General features: G+C 44.4%; 1 protein-coding gene across 1 annotated transcript in view; it reads right to left on the reverse strand.

The window, feature by feature from the left end:
* FBLN2 (fibulin 2) overlaps positions 1–23,966 on the reverse strand; it is a 92,736-nt gene that overhangs the window by 30,992 nt on the left and 37,778 nt on the right. The gene's annotated exons all lie outside the window — the stretch shown is intronic.

Consider the following 23,966-nt stretch of genomic DNA (forward strand, 5'->3'; position numbering starts at 1 on the left):
CTATAAATTACATAAATGGTTTGAAGAACATCCTATATTTGACAACTCTGAGCAAAATCCTTGAAAAATCATGCTTGGACTCTTGGCGCAAGTTGATTTAGTCATTATGCTGCTGTAACAGTGCCCTCACTACACAGGCTGGGCTAGCATAGAGTACCCCAGCCTTGCATGGTTCAGCTGGCTTAAAAATACAATGAAAAGGAGCCATAACTCTGGCTGTGGAACACTGGCACTAAGATGTAGTAAGAGAGGTGGACATGGAGAATGCTGCTCTAGCTCCCGTATTTTATTTTGCGGATTTGCACCGAAGATGTAAATGTGCAGTAAAATAGGATTTTGGTGATTCTCTACACCTACTGCATAGACCTGGGGAACTTTTTTGTCTTCAAGTCTTCGGGGAGGAACAGCCCAAACCAGTCCCGCAGGTGCAGGGGGTTAATGATCAAAGCAATTTGTGTCCCCCTGCCCAGCTCCTGCTCACACACCTGGGCAGTGGCACCACAACAATCGGCACATAGCCTCCAGGCTATGCAATGCTTTCATTTTATACAGCCCATTACCAATCTTAAAATATCCTTGACTCCTAGAGCTGTATTAGATGTAGGAGTTGCTCTGTGACATTGGAGGTTTGATCTATGCAGTTAAACTGGCAGGAAATATATCCAGTACCAGATAATTACAACACATTGCTATAAAACAAATTTTAACATAGTTCTAATTCACTCCCTTGGTGGAAACTTCATTCATTTTACCAAGTGCTGAACTATGTTTTTTGCTCTTGCTGGAATATGAGAATAGAGCAGAATCTAACTATCTATATTGCAGTAATCTACATGATTTATAATTCAACTAAAAGCAAGTTACTCATTCCTCACTGAAGATTCAATATCAGATTGCTCTACTGAAGTGCCATACTATTACACAGTCATATTTGCAAAATATATTGCCTTTTGTTGTGATCTTATGAATAATTAAACCCAGAATGAAGTTATCATAAAATAAACAAACTACTGCATTTTATCTACATCAGGAATTTAAAAGAACCTGGAATAACTCATAATAGGACTCACAGACATTAGCACAGATTTACGCTATTTTAATTCTCCATTAGGAAGAACAAATATACACAACTAAATACATACACAGGGCTGGGGATCACAGAGCTGCTATGGTGGATAGAGATTTTCAGCTCTGTGTGGAACAGAATTTGAAACACAAAAACATTCACACAGAGCTTTGTTTATTTGGGGCTTCCATGATATTAGCAGATTTAGGAGCAGATTTGCATCTCGTCATGGAAAACCAAGTAATTTTGTTAGATAAGTCTGTAATCCTGTTTTTTTTTTTAATATAATGTGTGAATCTGATAAAATAATTTCAAAACCCACCTGCTAATAGATAATGTGCTATTTATAGGTATCTTCACTAAGGAAAAGTAATTTACATCAGGCACTAGAAAGCAGCAGCAGAGCAGCATTTTCTTCACTTGTTTGCAATTCAGAAACTCACCTGCAATTATCCCTCTGCATCAGTCTGAAGATATCAACTACTGAGCATTTTGGCCTAATCTCAAAAACTGGTGTATTGTCTTTTAAAGACACTTAGAAGTTAATTCAAGTATTTTGAAAAACCCTTTTCCCTCAGAGAATTTTAACTCTTCCCTGCCTGTGCTTTGAAGTTTTCTCAGTGCCTGATCCAACCCTGAGCAGCAGCTGGATGGTCACAAGCTGACCCAGGGACACATCCAGGTTTTCCATGGTCACATGATATCCACACAGTTTTTACATACTAAGAATTTCAGCTTTCAGTTACAAAAATCTGCTGTGGGTGGATGTTGAGGTACAAAGTTTAGTTGAAACTCAAACTGAGAAAAACACACAGTTAAAGGCTACTCAATTATTTCCTCCCACTGTCACACTGAACCATAAGTTTGTTACAGCAGCAAAGTTTGTTAGGAGAAAAAGTGGATTTTCACAAACTTTCCTCCCCTTTTTCCCTCCCAGTGTTCACAAATTATGTTTCCAGAGTGATAAATCATCAGCCAACTCTAGAAGGTCAAGAAGTGATAGAGTATCTCAGTTTCTTGCTACAGCTTTTTTGATCCTATAGTCCCCCTGATTTCAGCTTCACCTGAATTTCCAACCAGACCATTTCACACCTTTAACACCTCCAGTTTGCTTCCTCCCATTCTCACTTCGGGTCTGCACCTCCGCAGATCATTTGCATCGCCTGAATAACTCTTGTTATGCAAATTTCCGTTCCTGGAGCCAGCACTCCTGACTGAGCTGTCAGCAGCTTTAGCCATCATTCCTTCCAAGCGGTTCTTTTGTCTCAGTAGAAAGGCAGACAAACCTTAAGACATCAGCACTTCCTCACTGAGCCTGGTAAAACCCTGGCACAGGTGCCCAGAGCAGCTGTGGCTGTCCCTGGATCCCTGGCAGCGCCCAAGGCCAGGCTGGAGCAATCTGGGACAGAGGAAGGTGTCCCTGCCCAGGTCAGGGGTGGGGCAGGATGGGCTTTAAATCCCCTTGCACACAAACTGTTCTGTGAGTCTACGACTCCTCACACGATGGGAGCAGCAAGGACTGACCCAACCACCCACCCAAGCCTCCCAGGCACGAGTGGACAATTATCTCCCTTTCCACTAAAATTATTCCAGGAGTCATGACATTAACGAGTGTCAGAGAGCAACTTCAACTACAGAGAGACCCAAGTAAGGCAGACACAGTGCAGGGGCCTGGGACAGAATCACTTGACTTCAGGCAGAGGTGAAGTTCAAAACTGGTATTAACACCAAAACCAATTATCTGTAAGCCAGGGAAAGCCAGAGCACTGCATGAATCACCAGGAGGATCCGGGTGTCAGGCAGGGCACTGCCAGCGCCAGGCACCCACATCTCTTCACTGCTGGCTTTAATTCCAGCTGTTAATTGCTGGATCAGCACTCACATGTGAGAGAGGCAAAGGTCATACTCCCAAAGCTGAGCTGAGCTCTTGCAGTTATGATGGAACTTCCTATTCCATTCCTATACCTGAAGAAAGTAGTTTATCTTCCCCAAACCCACAGTATTTACACTTGCACCCAGCACATACACTTAATAAGAACTGTTTGCTCACACTGGAGAAAAATAAGTTGCACTTCCTTATCAAGTACATGCCTGACAACATAAAATAATATATTATGAAAAATAATGACAAAAAAACTCACAGAACAACTTGGGGGAGTTCTTAAAATACTGAAAAATAACGGTTTCCAGTGGGTCTGTTTTCCTGCTCCAATCTCTTTACCATTTAAAGCTCTAATAAATAAATAAATAAATAACAAAGTACTGTAGCTTTACCCCTTAACAGGTTGTCATTTCCTATCTTATCAACAGCCTGAGAGGCTTTATTAAACTCCCTCATTGAGTTTCACAATCTAGGTGGACACTGTAACATGTTCTCAACTTGTTTTATCTGGGATGGCTGGGAAGATGTTTTAATGAGTAAGGTAAAGAGAAGAACATTAATCTTGGCAAAGACAGGGGAGGGGAGAATGACAGCACAGCCCCAAAGTCAGATGCTTTCACTCCAAATGAGCTATCACTTACGTCATTGGGGCTGGTTAAGCTCTCCCAGGACCTGTTCCCAGATAAATGAGCAGAGGGTTTTACTCTGTGCAGGTTCCTGCAGGCTCCTCCAAGTGCCTCAGTGTTCAGGATGTGTCTGACTCTAAATCTCCCTGAAATGAGGGCAGTGCTGGAGTGTTTCCATGACCAAACCACAGTTAGCTCACTGCTTGAGACGGAGCATTAACCCACATGCTCTCCTCAGTCTTTGAGGCTTCTCTCCTTGGAAATGACAGAAAAGCAGATTGCAGGAGAAATACAGGTTGAGCTGAGCATTCAGCACACACCTCATGGATTCAGTTCAGTGCCTAATCCTTTTCCACCACCCTCTTCAATTCCTGCCTGCCAGGCCATTACCACAGCAGTGTAAGGGAGGTCCATCACACTTGGAGCAATTTGCCTTCATTTTAAACCTCATGCAGCAAAGTGGTTTTCTGTGCTCTCCTCCATCTTCTGAAGGCACCTACGTCTCTTTGGGAATCCATCCCACCACTCATCCAGGACAAGTTCCTGTTATATTGCCTTCACTCCGTGGGAAGCATCTGCTTTCTATTTCAACCTGAAAACATTCTGTTTCCTACATTATTCTTTTTGCATAAATTCCTTATGCTGGCTTGCTTGGTAAAACATAGAGAGCTGTGTCTGCCCCAAGGCACAATGAAAAACTGGCTGACCCAAGCTGAACGTTCATTTTACTGTGCACCATACAGTGGAGACATACATCAACACAGCCTCAGCCAGGCTTGTTTGGCAGATTTTGTTCAAAGTGTGAATGAATAGCAACCTTATACTCCCTCTGGCTTTAGTTCTGGATAATCCTTATAAGTTAAAACTTGTATTACCTGTGGCAGAGGCCAGATAATTTAGACAATGTTTGGTTTTTAAGGTTTCCATGACAGCATCCTTTATTAGATCCAGGTTGAAAGAGGGGTGGGGGGGGAGACAACTAAATAAATTCTTTAACCCTTTTCACCAGCTACAAACCCAAGCAATTCCTCTTCCTGCCATTTCAAAATGTGTCTCATTTTGCTGTATCTTTCTGCCTCAGAGTTTGAAGTAGAACTGTTCATGCACAATCATCCTTCCACCAGTTACAATAATAACTCAGAGCAGGCAGAATGTTTCTTGCCCTTCAGCCCAGTCTTGGCTGTATTTTCCCCCTCAACCCTCCTTCCCCAGATACTGCACAGAGTGTATTTATGCTGGCTATTAACTTTCAAAAGAGCTGAGGCTTTGGAAAGCCTGGTTCCGATTATCCTTGTAATTCCTGTCTGAAGAATTTTATCTTGGGCAGAGCAAGCTCTTTGCGTGATCTGTTTTGTGGTTAGGTAGGCTCCTTTCTTCAAAGCATTTCCACCAGCCCTGTTTAATTTTAAAGTTAAAATTTGGAGGAATAGTGTTTATCAGGGAATGTAGTCAGGGACTGCCTGTCAGAGCACTTGGGAAAATTAGGCAGGATCACTAAATCTGCTGCAACTCAAACACTGAGTGAGCCAAGCACTTCCAGGATGTTCTTAACCAATTACAAACTGAGCTGAGGTTGTAATGGTAACTAAATTATAAAACCAATATTCCTTCTTAAAAAATATAAAGGCAAACAAACATAAAGAAGCAAATAGATGTGTAAGACCTTCATTTAGCTTATATGCTCTCCTTACATCTGAGTGTTTATCTACAGAAAAAAAAATGCATTAATTTCACCATTACCCATTCACACCCACACACTGCAGTGTAAGAGACAGCCATCCATTAAGACACATTTTGCTTTAAATTTTAAAAGTTTAGCAGTGAAAAAGGTCTTTGTTTTGGACTGTGAGTGTTGATCAAGGACAAACCAAGTTACTGTGCCATTTTAGAGACCAATTGCCTAAAACCACTACACACACTTTAATTATGCAATCCATATAAATAATATTATTCATTCTCACATCAAGCACATGGAAATTGTATTTTTGTTTAAAGTCTGAAGGAGGATTGTACATTTATATCTGATTTGCTGCGGCACAGACTGCACTGTGTACACCCTGGCAGAGCTAACAGGGGATAGGGAACTGCTCACAGACGCTCTATGAAGCTGACCCCAAAGGACAAACATCCTTCAGATTGCTGTTGTGAGCCTTTAGGATTTTGAGTTTTGTAACACTGGCAACTGAAAAGAAAATCCCCAGCACCTGCCCAGTGCTCAGTCCGCTTCCACCAGTTCAACACATGCAGCACAGGCTAAAAGTACACAGCCTCCAGGAGAACCCACTCAGAAATTGTTCACAGAGAAAGTCTCAAATCAGCTCAGGGTGGCGAGGGGAATGCCAAAATTTTCATTTTCCTCATCACCAATTCACCCAAATTAGAAAAACTAAAACTCATCAGAGGAGCGAACTGAGTGTTCATCTCTGTTCAGAACGTGACTGAAAACACGGGGCAGATTGACCTCCTGACTGAGCTCAGCTGCTGGTGTCAGGTTGTTTGCCACATTGCTCAGCACAGCTTTCAGCCACAGCCCGGGCCTGCACACCTGGAGAAGGTAAGAACACGGAGGAAACATGGCAGCAGCAGCCAGTGGCCTGAACAGCCCCAGGAGTGCTCCTGACAAAGTAATGTGCCCTCCAGCTCTCTCGCTGAGGACTGTTGACAAAAGGATTCTGAATAGCAGAGGAAGGAAACCTCCGAGTTTCATTAAGTTTCTAATTAGTGAGCAGGGATGCTTAAACTAAACAGAAGAGTTGTTGTAAAGCTCCATCTCCTTATTTGGGAACCCTCCAGGATTCCTTGCTAGTCCTTGTCAGGTTTATAATCATACATTACATTGTTCTTTTATTTTATGATGATGTTCTGAAGAGATCTCTCATTTCCCCAGGCTTTCCTTTATGAAGTTTGTAATCAGGGTTTGGGCAAGATTTCAGCATTATTGATTGTGGCCAAGGGCATTTCCTGGATTAATGACAGGCTGCAAGAGCTGATGGCTCCCAGTTCTGCCTTGATCCAGTAAACCCAAGGAGTTTTAAACTCTCCAAGATGCACCCAGTGCCAGAGCAGTTATTGTGAAGGAATTTCAGTGGGACACTTAAATCAACAGCAATGAAACAAGCCTCCTTTTATTCCTTACAGAAGTAGGAGGAAATACTAATTTGAATGGGCTGATAATGATGTTTAGATTGTTCCAGGGGAATTTAGCAGCCCTAGCAGGAAGCACAGCAGGAAATCTCTCCTTTGCCATGCAGCATACCTCAGAACCACAGATGTTTGGAAACAAGGGGGTTTAGTTCCCTAAGAAAGTAATGGTTTGGGGTAGAAATTAGGCAAATGGAGTTTTTAACTTCTAAATGAAGCACCTTGTTTGATGCTGTTACTGTGAATTCACACAGCAGGGATTGGGTGAATCATTTTGCTCATTCCCACTTCAGATTTGCCTCCAGCTCAGACTGTCCAGGGTGCAGCTCAGTGTAACCCCACAACACACCAAGAGAAACATATTTACATGAACTGTTCAATTCCCTAAGTCTTTCCTCCCTGTCAAAAATCTACACCACTCAGATCACACACAAAATTCCTACAATTTGTTTCAGTTATATGTTCCTAATTAAAAGTAGTGAGTCACTCACGTATGTGTTCATCAGGATAAATGACAGTCCTGTGATACCTGCCAGCTCTGCTACTGAAGTCAACTTCAAACAAGGTAACACTTGAAAATAATTGTAAACTATGGCAGAAGTGGCTGTTTTCATCTAAAGCTGGGGTTTGACCCCATGCCCATGGAAGCCTACAGGCACCACCTGCTCCTTTAGTAAAAATTCAAGCACAAAGCCCTTGAATGCAGAATCACAGAATCCTTAAGGTTTCTGTGGAAAAGACATGAGATTGAGTCCAACCATCAGGCCAGGACCACCACCACTAAACCATGTCCCACGTGCTGCATCCACACCTGTTTTGGAACATTTCCATGGATGGGGACTCCACCATTGCCCTGGGCAGCCTTTTCAATGCTTGACAACCCTTTCCATTAAGAAATTTTTCCCTAATATCCAATCCAAACCTCCCTGGCACGGCTTGAGGCCATTTCCCCTTGTCCTGTCCCTTGTTCTCTGGGAGCAGAGCCCAACCCCTTCAGTCAGGGAACTGTGGAGAAACAGAAGGTTCTTCCTGAGCCTCCTTTTCTTCAGGCTGAGCAAGTCCAATTCAGCCTGGGTTGTTTATACACAGAGTAAATATAAACATATTAATACTTAGGACAGTCCATAGTCCAGCAGCACTGATGGAGCTCAGGCACGTGCTGGAGGCCTCTGCTGACCCCAGTCCCGCCGAGGCACAGCAAGAATGGGTGGGACAGTGATTCCTGCAGGGAACAGCCAACAAGCAACAGCTGCACGAACAAAGTATGAAACAATCAGGAGGCTGTTGTGGACAGATTAGCATTCAGCCTGAATCTGTCTCTACAGAAATTCTTTGAGCTGCAGGGACAGTTCCAGTCCCTCTCCTGTGTATCCACCACTGCAGCGAGCACAAGCACAGCAGCAAGGACAGAGCTGGCATCAGGTTCTGCTCAGATTCTGCTCCTGAGCAGCCAGAGACAGACAAATGTCCTCTGGGGCAGGTTCCACACCCCACACGCACAACCTAAAACAGACACAAGCTAAACCCCAGCTGCAGCTCCATCTCCTGCAGTGCACTCTGGCTCACACTTCCTACTTGGACAACACAGGCTGCAGCCACTTGTAAAGGAATTTACATTCCCAATCACATTCCAGATTGGAAACAGAGATGAAGAGAGAGAAAAGGCGCCGACTTGTGAAAAGATCCAACTATGTGATTTAAATGTGTTTTGGAGCATTTGGGATAAGGCAGCAAATTCTAATGAAGGGTAGAGGAGTCTTCATCTCTCCCACAAAGACTCATTACTATTACTTTCTGCAGAAGACACCTAAAACAGAGTAAAAGAAAATATTAAAAGAGGCAGAACTTCACATACCACTTCATCAATGTTTTTCCAAAAACCCCAGTCTTCATTACTTGTGTGTAAATAAGTAGAGTGCACTTCTCAGTTTCTCTCTTTTTCAATATTCATCTGCACCCTGGGAAAGCAACATCCATTCCCACACAGCACTTGTGCAAATTATAAGTGAATGATCAAAATATTGGGATGGTTGAATTTTGAAGGGTTTTACCCAGATTTCTAGTTCAGGGTGCTAACAGCTCGTGATGAGAGTAAAGCCTTAGTGCTGCCCAGAGGCTGCTGAAAACAAGATCCATATGAGGCCCTTTGTGGTGACGCAGCAATAAGAAAGGAACAAAGTGTCTGGATACTTAAAGCAGACAAGTCTGGACATTGCTGGAAAAAGACAATAACTTGCTGAGTCATCAGCCAGGAGAAGGGATAGAAGTGGTTGGAACACTGGGACCTGGGTGCCTGAGAGGGCTTGAAGCACCACCGAGTTGTGCACACCCACACACACAAGCACAACATTGAGGAAGGCCACAATACTTCACATTTTTCTCAGAATTTAACTCAATAACAACAAACAGGTCTTTCATATAGAAACAGGTCTGTTATAAACTACTCCATAGAAGCAGCACCCTGCATACTATTTGCTTCCTCCAGCAATTGTTACAATTTTGTCTTCTTGCTGCCGAAATCTATTTTGTTTTTATTTGGGTTCAGCAGTTACACCTTTCTCTCCTGTGTCTGCAACCACAAATGGATGTGAAATGGATCTTTAAAAGCAAAATACAACACCAGGGAGCACTGACAAGCAAACCCATAGATCTCAGTAAAGTGCTGGTGGCATCCCCTCATTTTCCTCACAGATGCAATTTCTTCCTATTAACCTCCCAAAAATCCTCCTGTCCTGAGAACAGGCTCTGACAAACCCAGCAGCACATCCTGCACATCTCAAATGGGACCAGGAGGCAGGAAGGGATTCAAGTTTCTCTGGGAAGCAGCCTCTTTACCTGGGCCAGGCTCCAGGTCACATTTAAACCCACTAAGCCTCATCTCAATACCCAACCCCTGTGAGGGGAAATCCTCTCTTACCTCAGAAAAGCTCAAACCCATTGAGACTTCAGGGGTGAGACTGCTGTGCTGCAGACGTGACTTCTGGCACCACGGGCTGCCCCCTGACACCCAGGAGCTGCCACAGCACATCCCACCCTCCCCTCCCTCATGCCCCTGAACTGCCCAGAGCCCAGTGGGAAGGACTGGGAGCAATCTGTGGGATGCCATGGGACAGGACAGCGCATTCTGGGCAGACCCCTCCCTGCAAGGAAGGCATCTTTCCTCATCAGGGGAGAGGGTCAGCTTTGAACTTGCTGCTTCTCCCAGCCACCAATCACAGCAAACTCTGGTGGTGAGCTGTCAGCTGTTTCCCCATCACTGCAAGACATCAGCTTTCACATGGAACAGAGCCACACAGCGGGGAGAGGTGAGGGAGTGCTCCCCTCCACTACAGAGCTGGAAATACAGGTCACAATCTGACTTCTCTGCCACTCTGTAAATGTGCAAGGAGAAAGAAGAGGCGTGGAGGGAAGGTGAGGTATAAATGGTAATAACAGTGTGTCAACACGTACCCCTGCAGTGTCTGCAAACCAAAACAAAACCCTGAAACCCTTCTCACATCAGATAGGTTTCTCCTTGTAACAATTTGCAGTAAAATCTCAAGATTTTCAACACATTAATGTTCTGGAAACCCACTGACCCAATCAACATCAAGCTGCAGGTATCTAAGATGCATTTTGATTTGAAGTATTTTCCACTCCTTCCCATAGATAAAGCTTTCTGAGGTCTAACTGTCCCTGTTCTGATGTTCAGCACAAAGTCATGGGAGAAGGTTTTTCTGTAACAGCAGCACAGTTCAAGGCTGAAGTTGCCAGGCAGGAGCAGCATCAGAGCTGTGGGACAAGAGATGGGAGCTGTGCTCCATTCAGCAAGGGCTAGGACCACCAACAGAGTGTATTGGCAAGGCTGCTTTTAGGGAGGAGTTGTTTCTTTATAAACTCAAGTAAAATGTGCTGCAACCACATTATAGTGAAAGATTGGCTATCTGACAAAAGCCAGTATAAACCCTATTGGGACTAGGCAATTTGTTACAAAAGCTCATAAAAAATATGAATATTCCATTTTCAGTAACAGAAAAGTGCCATCCACATCTTCCAGGTTAGGACCCCTCTCTTCAATCTTCTTGTGTGAGGCAGATTGCAGGGGCACAGACAGGGCTGTCACACAGGGATGGCCTCAGAGTGACAAAAGCAGTAGTGACCCAGCTGCTGGGACAGACAGGAGTAACTATATTAGCCTTACAGCACTAACAGTGTCATCTGTGTCCAGCTGGAGTCCTGCAGCTCTCACCCTTGAAGGTTTCCCTGTTTCACTGCTGCTTTTCCTCTCTAGAGTCCCGTAGTCTTCTCCCTTTCCTACCTGCCAGCAAACATTATCCCTATTTTTCTTGACCCTTTTTTCCTTATCTCCCCCCAAAATGCTATTTATTTTCCTGCATCTCTTCAGAAAATCTCCAACAGAAGAAAAAAAACAAAAACCAAACCTATTTCCCTCCATGTTAGGACACAACAACCATCCAGCAAGGCTACCACTACTGATGCTATATTTCTCACCCAGTCTGTCTTTTTCAGTCCAAAACCTCTGTGCACATCCACTTGCTGACCCGGCAGAGGTTCTGCTTTCAGTCAGGACCACAGTGCTCAGAGTGCTCTCCCAAGCGCCATGAACCCTGAGATGGTGTTCCACAGGTACTAGAGAAAAGCAGATCCCTTGTCCTGCTCGAGAGCAGATCCATTATCCTGTTGGAGAGTAGATCCCTTGTCCTACTGGTGAGCAGATCCCTTACCCTGTTTCAGAGCAGATCCCTTACCCTGCTTTGGAACAGATCTCATCCTGCTGGAGAACAGATCCCTTATCCTGTTTCAGAGCAGATCCTTTACCCTGTTTCAGAGCAGATCCTTTACCCTGTTTTGGAGCAGATCCCTTATCCTGCTTCGGAGCAGATCCCTTATCCTGTTTGAGAGCAGATCCCTTATCCTGTTTCAGAGCAGATCCCTTATCGTGTTTCAGAGCATATCCTTTACCCTGTTTTGGAGCAGATCCCTTATCCTGTTTCAGAGCAGATCCCTTACCCTGTTTCGGAGCAGATCTCTTACCCTGTTTCGGAGCAGATCCCTTATCCTGTTTCAGAGCAGATGCTTTATCCTGTTTCACAGCAGATCCCTTACCCTGTTTCGGAGCAGATCCCTTATCCTGTTTCGGAGCAGATCCCTTATCCTGTTTCACAGCAGATCCCTTACCCTGTTTCGGAGCAGATCCCTTATCCTGTTTCGGAGCAGATCCCTTATCCTGTTTCAGAGCAGATGCTTTATCCTGTTTCAGAGCAGATCCCTTACCCTGTTTCGGAGCAGATCTCTTACCCTGTTTCGGAGCAGATCCCTTATCCTGTTTCAGAGCAGATGCTTTATCCTGTTTCACAGCAGATCCCTTATCCTGTTTCGGAGCAGATCCCTTATCCTGTTTCACAGCAGATCCCTTACCCTGTTTCGGAGCAGATCCCTTATCCTGTTTGAGAGCAGATCGCATCCCGCTGGAAGCACCAGCAGGTGCTGTGTCTGTGCTATGCCACCCCATTGCACAATTCCTGTGTGCTGCCCCGGAGCCAGGGGATGAAATCAGAGTAACCTGACACTTGCACTGAATCCATTTGATTGGAATAGATCTCATTCCTGTGCAGCGGCTCACTGACTTCTCAATGACTTCTAATTCCCACTGTCAATACATGAACTGACTGGCACCACGACCCAAGAGTTAACATTTCACAAACCTGAGAGAACATGGAAACCTGAGTTCAGAGCTTCATGAATTCCCAGCACTGTTAAAGTGACTTACATTTACAGTGCATGCAGTGTAAAGCACCACTGCCTCATGTAGTGTAACCATTTCTGATTGAAGGCTAATTACTTTTCCTACCATCATCTGTTAAAGTTATGACCAGCACAACTCCATGCACTTTATTCATGGAGGGAAGTTATTTCCTTAAAAAGTAATATTCAATACTGAACAGAGTGAAAAGTAGCCTCCTAAATACAATTCTGCTTTCCACATCCTTTTATCTCTACCAGTGTTCCCATGTTATAGTTGCCTAATTACCTGTGAGTGGAAAAACTCCTTAGCCACTTCCATCTTTGCAATTTACATTTCCAGCTTCATGTCAATTTACAATGACACAGGCTTAATGACATCAACTGTCACTGTCAATCAGTCATAAAGAAGTTGGGTTTTTTTGGGTTTTTTTTGCAAATCTGTGTACAGTAGACTTGGTACATAAAAACCAACTGTAAATGAAGAAAACGCCCTTGCATTTAAACACAAAAAGTTACATTAGTTTCCCAGAATCAGCAACTGCCTTCAAACAAAATCACACCAAAAGCCCAAACTGCCTAGTTCTCTGCCAGCACCATGTAGATCCAACTCAAACAGAAACACCATGGACAGGTAAAACTTTCTAAATGCTATTTCCACAGGATATCTCCAAAACATTCAATATGTTTTAAAAATCAATTACATTTGATATGTTTGCTTCACATCCAGTGATATTTGCTAAACCAAAAGACTCAGGCTTTTTAACTCCTGATGTAGTACTTTCCCAATCCTGTTTGCTGTACAGAAACAAGTTACAAACTGAATTTAGGAACTGTGTACCCAGCACCAGCCCTGCTGGAGGAATGCAAGGGATCTGACATTTTACTGAGCTATAATCACTGGTAATTGTTTTAATTGCTGATTGCAGGTACAGCTGTGGTCACACCTCCACAAATTCCCAGCCTGTCCCAATTCTTCCACACTGCAATGCATCCACTTTTTAAGCAACAACTTTATGACTTTAAATTCTGAGGACAGACTGACCTGACATCAATTAGAATGGCTTCAAGCTGAGGATGCTTTCCCTTCAACATGGCCATAATTTAAATCCCAGCAGTCCAACTCACAATAATCCCTCTTCATGCATATCTTGAAAATCTCCTCAATGCCTTAAGAAGTGTTTTGGCTGCTAGCAAGAGATATAATTTCCATCTCTAAAGATATGTACAGCACAGCTCAGGTCATTTTCATATCAGACAGATCTCAGATGACTTTTCCCTCCTTTTTCACCTCAGATAAACAAATGGGTCCATCACACATCACTTTCACAGAATACTTTTTTCTTTTTCCAAGTAGGACCCAAGCCAACATACAGTTTTGATATGTTTTTAACTGTTTTATCTCTTAATAGTGGTAATCTTCACTTACCAGAGCTGGTGCAATACAAATTTCCCCTCTCAATCCTTCTTCCCCCATGTAAGAAAAAGGTGATTTTTCATGTTTTACAGAATCGTTTCAGTTGGAGGACACCTTCAACATCACCAAGTCCAACCACTACCCCAAAACCCACATTCGTTTTCTCTTTGTAGCCAGCAGGATTTGAGGAACACAAGGTGCAGGGATGATGGCAGAAGACAAAAGCGCAGTGGAGCTGATGTCCCCGGGCTCTGCCAGCAGCAGAGAGGGCCCTGCTCCTGCAGCCAGCAATGCCAAAGGTCCCAGTGGAGTTCCTGCTCCACGTCACTCCTCCTGCCAAAAGCCTCGTGCCGAAAGCCCAGCCTGTGCCAAGCCACAGGGACAGCAGTGCCAAAATTCCCTGGAGCTGTGTGGCCAGACACAGCCGGGCCCTGGGATGACCCTCCAGCTGGGAATGGCTCCTGTGGGCCAGGATAGCAGAGCTGCTCCCAGGGCAGAGTCCAGCCCCTGCCAGGGCTGGGGACACTGCAGGGCTCCAGAGCAGCCCACCCAGCCCGTCCAGCTGGGAGGGGGCCAGCAGATCAGCATCTCCTGGAGCTGTCCTTCTCAGCCATCTCAGCTGAGGAGGAGCTGGTGCAGACTGTGTGCATCACTTGCCTGATTTATCAGAATCCATCAGCATTCCCACCTCCCTCAGACCTGGCTCAGCCAGCTCCAGCTCACAGGAATGAGCGCTATCAGTGGGGATTTACCTGCACACAGGAATGAGTACTCTCAGTGGGGATTTAACCCCACACAGGAATGAGCACTCTCAGTGGGGATTTATCCCCCCACAGGTATGAGCATTCTCAGTGGGGATTTACTTCCACACACCTATGAGTTTATTTCAGCAGAGGAGGAAAAAAACTCAAAGAGGTCAGCCATGTGTCCTGTTTGATCCACAGCTTAATCTGATGGTGTGAAAAATGAAAATCTGCCTTGTCTCATAGTACATGGTTTTTGAATGACATTCCCGAGAGATAAGTTTGTAAATAAATTATAACTGGAGTAAACTGAAGGAGAAAAAAGGCTTTAAAAAGAGAGCAATGCCCTGGCAAGAAGCCAACAAAAAGTAAGAACTGCACCTACTACTACGCTGCTTTCTGACTTCCTTAAAAAATGGATATTGACCAAAAATCCCCCACACTTTACATACTATTCTGTGTTTCTTTGAAAATATCTGAGAATTTGCACTACCAAACATGCCTATGTTTGTAAAACAGAGAGGAAGCTGCAATTACTTGGCCATTTCTATCTCCTTAAACCAATACTAACTTTTTCCTTCCCACAGGATTTCACAAGCTGCAAATGAGGGAAGCGGGTTTTCTACCTGTAGGGATTGATGCTGTTCATCATAACCCAGGACCCAGAGGTAAGTAATTATGTGAACAGTAATGGTCTGTAGGAAGAGCAGCCTTAAAACTGCATGACAGCTGAATTAGGGGTGCTGGGTACATCTTCCATAACCCCACTCTCTGTTCCATAAGCCTCATGGCAGCTTTCAGTCCTGTGTGATGAAATCCTGGTGGCTTTCCCAGACTGGAAGAAGAGAGAATTAGCTTTTCCTTTTCCTTCCTGGCTGAAGAGGAATGACCTTTCATATGAGCATGTTAAAGTGCAAGCAATTCCCACAGCCCTTTGGAGGCCTCCTGCTACTCACTGCTCCGTCAACCCATGTGCCATCTACAGGCTTTGCAGCAAGACTTTTAATTGTACATTTCTAATTAGAAAAAGAAAAAACAAAACAAAACAAAACAACCAAAAAAAGAAAAAAAAAAAACCAAAACTAAAAGTTGTTGGGGAACCCCACTGGATCATCACACAGATTCTCCTCTGCTCTTCTGGCTTTTCCCCTTCCACATGGCATGTGAAAGAGAAATGCCCCACAGAGCTGCACATCTCTAAAACAATCTCCAGTCTCATACACTGTGTTCAATTCAGAGCCTGGAGGAGGAACACCAGCTTTGCCTGGCTTTGAAATCCCATCCCACAGAGAAGCTTCCAGGCTCTGACAAAAGGAACCATGGAATCATTAAGACTGGACAAGTCCAGCCATCAGCCCAGCACCACCCTGTTCCCCACAAAGCCGGTCCCCAAGTGCCACATCCACACGTGCTTTGGAACACATTCAGGTGACTCCACCACTGTCCTGGGCAGCCTGCTCCCAAGCCTGACAACTCTTTCCATGAAGAAATTTTTCCTAATATCAAACCTAAACCTCCCCTGGTGCAACTTGTGGCTGTTTCCCCCAGAATGAAGGAATTTCCTCCTCCCTAAGCTGCACCAAGGGAAATATAGGTTGGATATCAGAAGAAAGGTTTTTACAGAAAGAGTGATAAAGTTCTGGAATGGCCAGCCCGAGGAGGTGGTGGAGTCACCGTCCCTGGATGTGTTTAAAAAAAAACCTGGATGTGGCACTTAGTGCCATGGTTTAGCTGAGGCATTGGGGCTGGGTTGGACTTGATGATCTTGAAGGTCTCTTCCAACCTCATTCTGTGATTCTGTGGTTCTGTGATTCTGTGATATTCTCTGATCTTCTGTGGAACCTGTGGAACACAGCACTGAGGGGCTGAGAGCCCAGGTGTTGAATTCACCTCTAACAATTCTGCTCAGTCCCCTACCTTCTCTTCAGACAACTTCAGCTGCACATATGCAGTGTTTCAGGAGCACTAAGTTAAATCCCAGCTAGTCCATCAGTTAATAAACTACTTTTATTTCCCACACAGAAACATCATATTGCTCATCCTCTGTTTTGGTCACATAAATCCTTGTCACAGAGAAATACCTCTATTTGCCTTGACCCTTGCAAAACCAGTTATTACAGTGTCATAAGGCATCCCCTAACAGGGAACAATTTGTTCCTAATATTGAATCCAAATCTGCTCTTTTTCAGTTTAAAACCATTCCCCCTTGTCCTATCACAATCTACCCAAGTAAAAAATCACTATTCACAGAACCGAAAATCATTTAGGGGTTCGTTCTGCTTGTGTAAATTCCATCAAGCACCAAATACACAGTAAAAGAAACATCTCTAAAGAGAAAGGTTCTTATCCTTCTTTTAGCTGGGGTATTTAAACTCAAGCTCCATTAAAACCAGTGGAAACTACCACAGCAGGCTGATACCTATCCAAGAGATAACAACTTCCATTTGTAAAAACAAAGCCCTGTAGTGACAACCCACAGTTTCAGAGTGATAGAGAAACCTGCTTATCTGCTCATTAAAAGACAATTCAGAAATAAATTCCTCATTCTGATGAACCAAATTACTAGCAGAGAGCTAAATAAATCTCTGCAAGCCTCAGACTCTTATATTCTTGATTGCATATGTAATAAATACCAAGAGCTCGAGGTAATACAATATACAAGACGACTGAATCATTTTTTGGCCATAGTAAAGGAGATAATTTTAAAATGTTATGTAATTCTAACAGACTGACAGCTGAGGTAACCACCTCATGACAATCTATCTAAGGAACTATATGAAATATGGCACTGTCCCAAAACTCCCCTCTATGTCATCATTCATTCAGTGAAAACTCTCATCCATGTGTAACTTTTAATACCAGAAACTGCTTTCAGTATGGAAAGGAAAACTTTACCCAAATATGACCTAAGAAGCTTAAATTACTGCCAGAAATAAGGGGAGAAGTCAATTAAAAGTAAAGGGGCTGTGGTGCAGTGTGTCCCAGGTGCATCTTGTGGTACAGGTGGCAGGAGGGCAGCTCCATGGCAGTGCTAATTCCATGGGCTTCACCAGAGTTAATGAAAGCCCCAGACAAGCTCAACCAGTTATATATTCACTGCACTGCACCCTTTATTGAATACCAAGTTCCATTTTGCTCATGAGTGGGTGAGGTTGACTTCAAAAAAGGAAAAAAAAAGCCCCCTAACACTATCCAGGAGTTGGAAAATTAACCTCCACCCAAAACCTCACCTAGGACAGCACAGAGGGAACACTGGGAGGAGAAAGAAAGGCTCATCTGTTCAAGATTCCTCCTTGCACACATCCCACAGGCCTCCTGGTAGGAAATGTTAGTATTTCTTCAGGATCAACAAATTATTGTAGCCTTAAACAAGAAGCAGAAGGAAGTATCAACAGTCTATTTACAGCCAGGTAATTCTGATGGGATTAGCAGCTGGTAACACCTGCACCCTCCTCTCCTTTAGCCCAAAGGGCAGAGAGAGTCAGAAAACCCTCTGTTGTATCCCCAGAGCTCAAAAATATTTCCCCTGGCACCACAAATATCACATCAGCCCTGCACACAGCTCTACCCCAGCTCTGGGGGCTCTGAATTCACACGTGAAACATTCTGCATGGATCTTATGGAGCCTCAGAGCACTGCAGCCCTCCAAGATTCCACAAAATTTTCTTTGGATCCTGTGATTTTGTTGCTTAGTTCACCACTCACCCATCAGCCTTCTTAAAACTTTGTATTTACCTATAAAATTCAGTAGCAGCAGCTCAGGCCTTGTTACAGGGGTGACAGCTGAGAGGTACAGTCTCCATTTAGACAGTTGCACCCCATCACTTTTAACCCCTTGAAGTTTAAATAAAGCTGTAGAAGGCACACATCACATTTGGGAATGTTTTACGGGCAACCATTAACTGAAAACCTGAAAGGAAGAAAGATTGGTTCCTCTCACAGATAGACACACACACACTTCAGCAATCTGGGCTTCTCAGCTCCAGATGCAAGACTTGAGACAACCTGAAAATCTGACAGGTGAATTTTTAACCAAAAACTTGTTAAAAATTGGAGTTAAATTTAAAAGCACAGCCAGGAGCACCAGTCATTTTTAGGCTGGAAGGAGGCTGAAGTGCTCTGCAGGCAAACACTCCCAGAGCTCCACAGCAATGGGAGGAGATGCTGATACACAGGAGCTGAGTCAGATGGGGAATAGGCAGCTTGAGAGCATCTGCAGAGCAGAATGGATGAGAGCTCTGCTGTGATGAGTCACTAGAGAGATGCAGGAAATGAGGATTACTCAAAACAGGAACCATTATCAGAGCAACATTATGTTTTATAATGGGAAGTTAATGTTTTATTCAAGTGATATTTGCTAGATATAATTCCTTGTATCCAAGCAAGTCTAGAACTCAGCTCCACCTTGGATCTGATTTTCTGCCCAGTTCTGAACTCCCCCAGTTGCACAAGCCTCTTGATTGGGTCTTTTCACAGGCTGGGAAGCTGAATGGCATGAATGGGATTTATCATATATAATGGGATGTAGACATGGATGAAGAGGGTTTGGGGGTTTTTAATGGATAGAAGCTCTTTGGGAACATTTATCCCAGTACATCATATAAAAGAAAAATAAGCACTATAAAATCTCCCATAGATTTTAGGAAGGACTGAACCTCTAAGAACATCCAGCTACAGCCTTATCCAGAAATGTAAACAGTTTAAGGTGGTGGTTGTTGTCCACAGCCTGCAAGTAATTAAGCACTAATTCTCTGCCACCTACAGAGTGAGAAATTGGAGAGGAAACATGGCACATTACTACATGTGCACTTTTCAGTCAGAATCCTGCATCTCCACCCTCCTCACCGAGCACTGCAGACCTGCTCTCCCCATCCCAAAGCCAGAGAGCCCCAAAGGCAGAAGGACAGACCTGCTCTCCCCATCCCAAAGCCAGAGAGCCCCAAAGGCAGAAGGACAGACCTACTCTCCCCATCCCAAAGCCAGAGAGCCCCAAAGGCAGAAGGACAGACCTACTCTCCCCATCCCAAAGCCAGAGAGCCCCAAAGGCAGAAGGACAGACCTACTCTCCCCATCCCAAAGCCAGAGAGCCCCAAAGGCAGAAGGACAGACCTGCCCTCCCCATCCCAAACCCAGAGATGACACCAGAGAGCTCCAAAGGCAGAAGGACAGATTGTTATAACAAAATGAAGCTTTTCCAGAGTCAGCTGCAACTGTCCCAAAACATCCATCGTCTGTGATAACTAAATCTTTGAAAAGGCCTTCATTTCACCAAAACATTGTCCACATTATTTGCAGAGTTTTTTTCACTGAAAGATGATGAAAGGCTTAGTTGCCTTGTCTGTAATTAGACACGCTAACACATTCCTGGGACAACTAAACCAAATTTAACTTAATAGGGTGCTTTTATCCAGATGAACTACTTTAAATTTGCTATTGCTTTGTTGCACAGTAACATCTCACAAATAAAAGCCAAACCCAGTGGCACAAAAATAGCATTCCATGGATTTGTCCCTTCCCAGTCTCCAGGTCCAAGCAAAGCCCTGCTGGAGCTGCCTGGTGACATCAAGCACATCCAGATATCCCCATCCTGGGCTGAATCCCTGCAGCACCACAGTTTTGTGGGGCTCATCTAGCCCACTACAAAGCTGGCTTTGGAGGATACACTCCAAGCTTGGGCCAGACCTCTATTTTCAATTTAGAAAAGTATCTATGGCAACTGCGCCTGGGGCTATTTTAAACCATTCCCATTTAGCCACCTCCAGACTGAATGTTAAATAGACACAAGTGTGAGAACCCCAGCCTTGTTTTGGGGCCACATGTGGTGGTGAAATTCCTCCTCCAACCCGTGCTTCCAAAGAAAAACTCCGCAGGCTTTAGCTGTTCGGTCTCAAGGCAGTTTATTGCTAGTTATCTAACAGATTATGTTCTTGGACTGCGGCTATTTGATCAGCGGCCTGGGTAGAGGCACACACACACCCTGACATCCTCTCTATCTGCTGTCTTCTTCGTCTCTCTCCGCCCAGGGCTGCTACTATCATTTATAAGATATATTACGTATAACATGTTTACAATTATTCCCCAATACCTACTACCTACGTTGCCAAGTGTTTTTTTACTCTAAACCAATCTGTGAGTGCCAACATCACCAAGAACATGGAGGTAAGGAAGAAGAAGGAAGAAGGATGGGTTCAGCCCACTTTCCTCCATCTTAGAACTTCTGACCCCCATGTACAAAGTGAAAACCCCCCTGTACATGTGTTAAAACCCCCCTGTACAATACTAAAAAAATTTCCCCTCTACTTTGTAACTACTTTTACTATACTATCTAACCTTTTGTGACTGCTCGTTCCACCTCCAAAGTTGGTAATTCATTCCATGGCTCAAACTCAAAATCACAGTTGTTTTTTCAGCTGTCTGCCAGGGTCTAGAATGCTTCTGACCAAGGCCTGGAACCTCTAAAAATGTCTGAGAGACATTTTGAGTTCCCACACACAAGAACCCAGCCCACCCCATCAGGCACTCCTCTAACAGCTTAGGGCATGTGACAGAGCAGGACACTGCTGTCTGCTCCTTTCCCTTCTGCAGAACATTCCAGCAAGGCTTCCTTTCACCTCTCTAGTGACTTCTGTGGGTCTCAGCAAAAGAAATGCCTTGGTTTGGCTCTCATCCCCTCAAGCTGTTGGTTCCTCTTTGGTTCTTCCTTGTTGCAGTGACCTTGGGTGCTGCAGGTGCACCCAAAAACTTATGGGAAGGGTGTTCCTAGGCCCTGCTGGGAGAGGTGTTCCCAGTCTCTGCTGGGAGAGGTGTTCCCATTCTCAGAGCCTGCTGGGAGAGGTGTTCCTAGACCTTGCAGGGAGAGGTGTTCCCAGGCTCTGGTGTTCCCAGTCTCTGCTGGGACAGGTGTTCCCAGGCTCCCAGCCACCCCACCACAGCCCTGCCACCACCCCACCCTGCCTGAGGGCTTTGGTGGCTGGGGAAGGATGCAAGAGCAATGGAGCAGAAACATGAACCACAGAATCCCAGAATGGGTTGGAAGTGATCTCTGAAAGCCCATCCAGTGCCACCCCTGCCCTGGACTGGGACACCTTCCACTATCCCAGGCTGCTCCAAGCCCTGTCCAGCTTGGCCTTGGACACTTCCAGGGATCCAGGGACAGCCACAGCTGTGCCAGGGCCTCCCCACCCTCACAGGGAAGAATTCCTTCCAAACATCTCATCTAAACAGTAAAGTCTAATGAATAGGTTTGAATTTGCTCTCTCCTTACAGGGTCTGTGTCTTTTGTTTGGTTTTAAACCTTTAAGATTTAGTTTTTCTCTTTGAGTAAAACTGTGAGTCTCCTATTTTTCTAAAAAACATGTTTTAAATGAAAGTTGATGGCTTAGGGTAGCCACAGGACTCCAGGGAATGGAACCTTACAAATAACCTCATATATCAGATTATTTGAAACATGTTGTAGAGTTTGGGACTCCTTTAATTTCGTAGGAGATGTCCAAGGCATACATTTCCATGCTGGGAAGAGTTTATTCATCTTCTTTACAAGCACAACACCTGACAAACAACTTTAACCTCATACTAGATTAACGCTCTTCCTTGTTCTGAACATGACTTGCTACAGAAGGCAGAAATCTGTCAAATTAATCCATTTGCATAACTGGCAGTTATGGAAGAAAAATGCAGCTAAACAGGAAGCCAGGTGCAGTCTGTTTACACATCCTTGTTATCAAGCTAAAGTCACAAATGCTTTTGCTGTGCTGTGTTTGCTTTGCAAACCAGGCCCTACTTTTTATCACTTCGAGGATCTTCTGAGCCCTGGGGCTCAGCTCAGCTCCCTAAGCAAAGGTTCCCTGTTTCACCTCTCCTGGCTTGACATCCAGTGACCAAACCCCTGGGGCTCTGCAGCACCACACTTTTAAGGGACATGCCAAAATTTCCGTCTGTCTATATGCCAAGTGTTCACATTGAGCCAGCTAGCATGCCCACAGCACCACACACATCTGTGGAGCAATTCTGCCCCTTCTAAACTCCTGCTTACAAAGGTTTTATTTTCAATTACATAAATTGTGGCAACCGCCATCACTGCTGCAGAACTGAACTCTCCCCTGCTTGACAGACAAATTCAGGAATGTGTTAGGATCTATTTTAGCATCTGATGAAGGTGGATATTTAGTCCACACAAGTAGTTAAAAGCTGCTCAGCAGTTTGAAAGTTAACAACCAAGTCTTACTACCAGGGAATAAGAAAAGAGGGTACACCAGATAAAGGCATCTTCCAGCCTCAGCAGGCAGCTCCCCAGGACACAGCTGGAAGTTCCTCTGCACCTTTTTTAAGGCATTTGATACCAAACAGCCACACACACACACACCCAGCAGTGTTGGCTGCATTGACACATTCATCCTGCACACTGTGGGTCATGTCTGTACTGAACACCAGTTTAACTCCTGTTCTAGGGCCCAGCCTGCACATCCACACACAAAGCTACAGCTTTGTTCTGACTCTCCCCCAACTGCACACACAGCCAGGCCTCTGGGCTGGGCTGAGGGAGCCCACATGGAGCCACCTTCTCTTAATTACACCAAGATACTGAATTAATAAAGGCTAAACTTTACCTTTTCCAAAGGCCCCATGAGAAGCAAACAAACCTGCACTGTACACTAGAACTGATGGAGCAGCAGAGAGGGGACAGGTTATGAGAGCAGATAGTTTGCTTTTCATCCTTGGGAGAATGCACAGATAAGGCAACATAGCCTGTACTGAGAGTGTCATGGGCTACTACACCAAAAACATCCTCAACAGCCATTGCCAGCCTGGCTTCTCCTTCCACTGCACCAACACTTGTTACCTCTCAAAGCTCCCTCCCATGAGGTTTGGCAGCTTTCAGGTTCTGAATCTGGAGTGGATTCAAGCAGCAAATGGAAAATCTCAGCAAGGTGGCAGCGAACAGCCAGCCAAAACAAATGAGAAGGGGTTAGGAAACCTCCCTGGTTCATCTTAGGGAATAGAATCAATCACCACGTCAGCAGCAGTGTGGTCCCCTGGCCCTCCAGGAAATGGACTCTTTCCTGAACCTTGCAAGAGAGTGAGAGAGGGAAAGAGAGAGAAAGCTTGGACTTGATGATCTCTGAGGCCTTGGTTTCTATCCTTATTGATTCTGTGATTCTATTATATATATACACATATATGTTTCTTGCCATTAAAATATGAAATAGGAAAATGCTATGATGATTTCTTCACTAATAGTGTAGCGAAGATACTTCACTACATCAAACTAAGCCAAGATTTGCTCCAAGACAAGCAGCATTCTGACCTAGTATGAATGCAGTCCACAAGAACAATTCTCATGATATATACT

The sequence above is a fragment of the Lonchura striata genome, chromosome 12 (genome assembly GCF_046129695.1).
Source record: "Lonchura striata isolate bLonStr1 chromosome 12, bLonStr1.mat, whole genome shotgun sequence".
Classification (NCBI taxonomy): domain Eukaryota; kingdom Metazoa; phylum Chordata; class Aves; order Passeriformes; family Estrildidae; genus Lonchura; species Lonchura striata.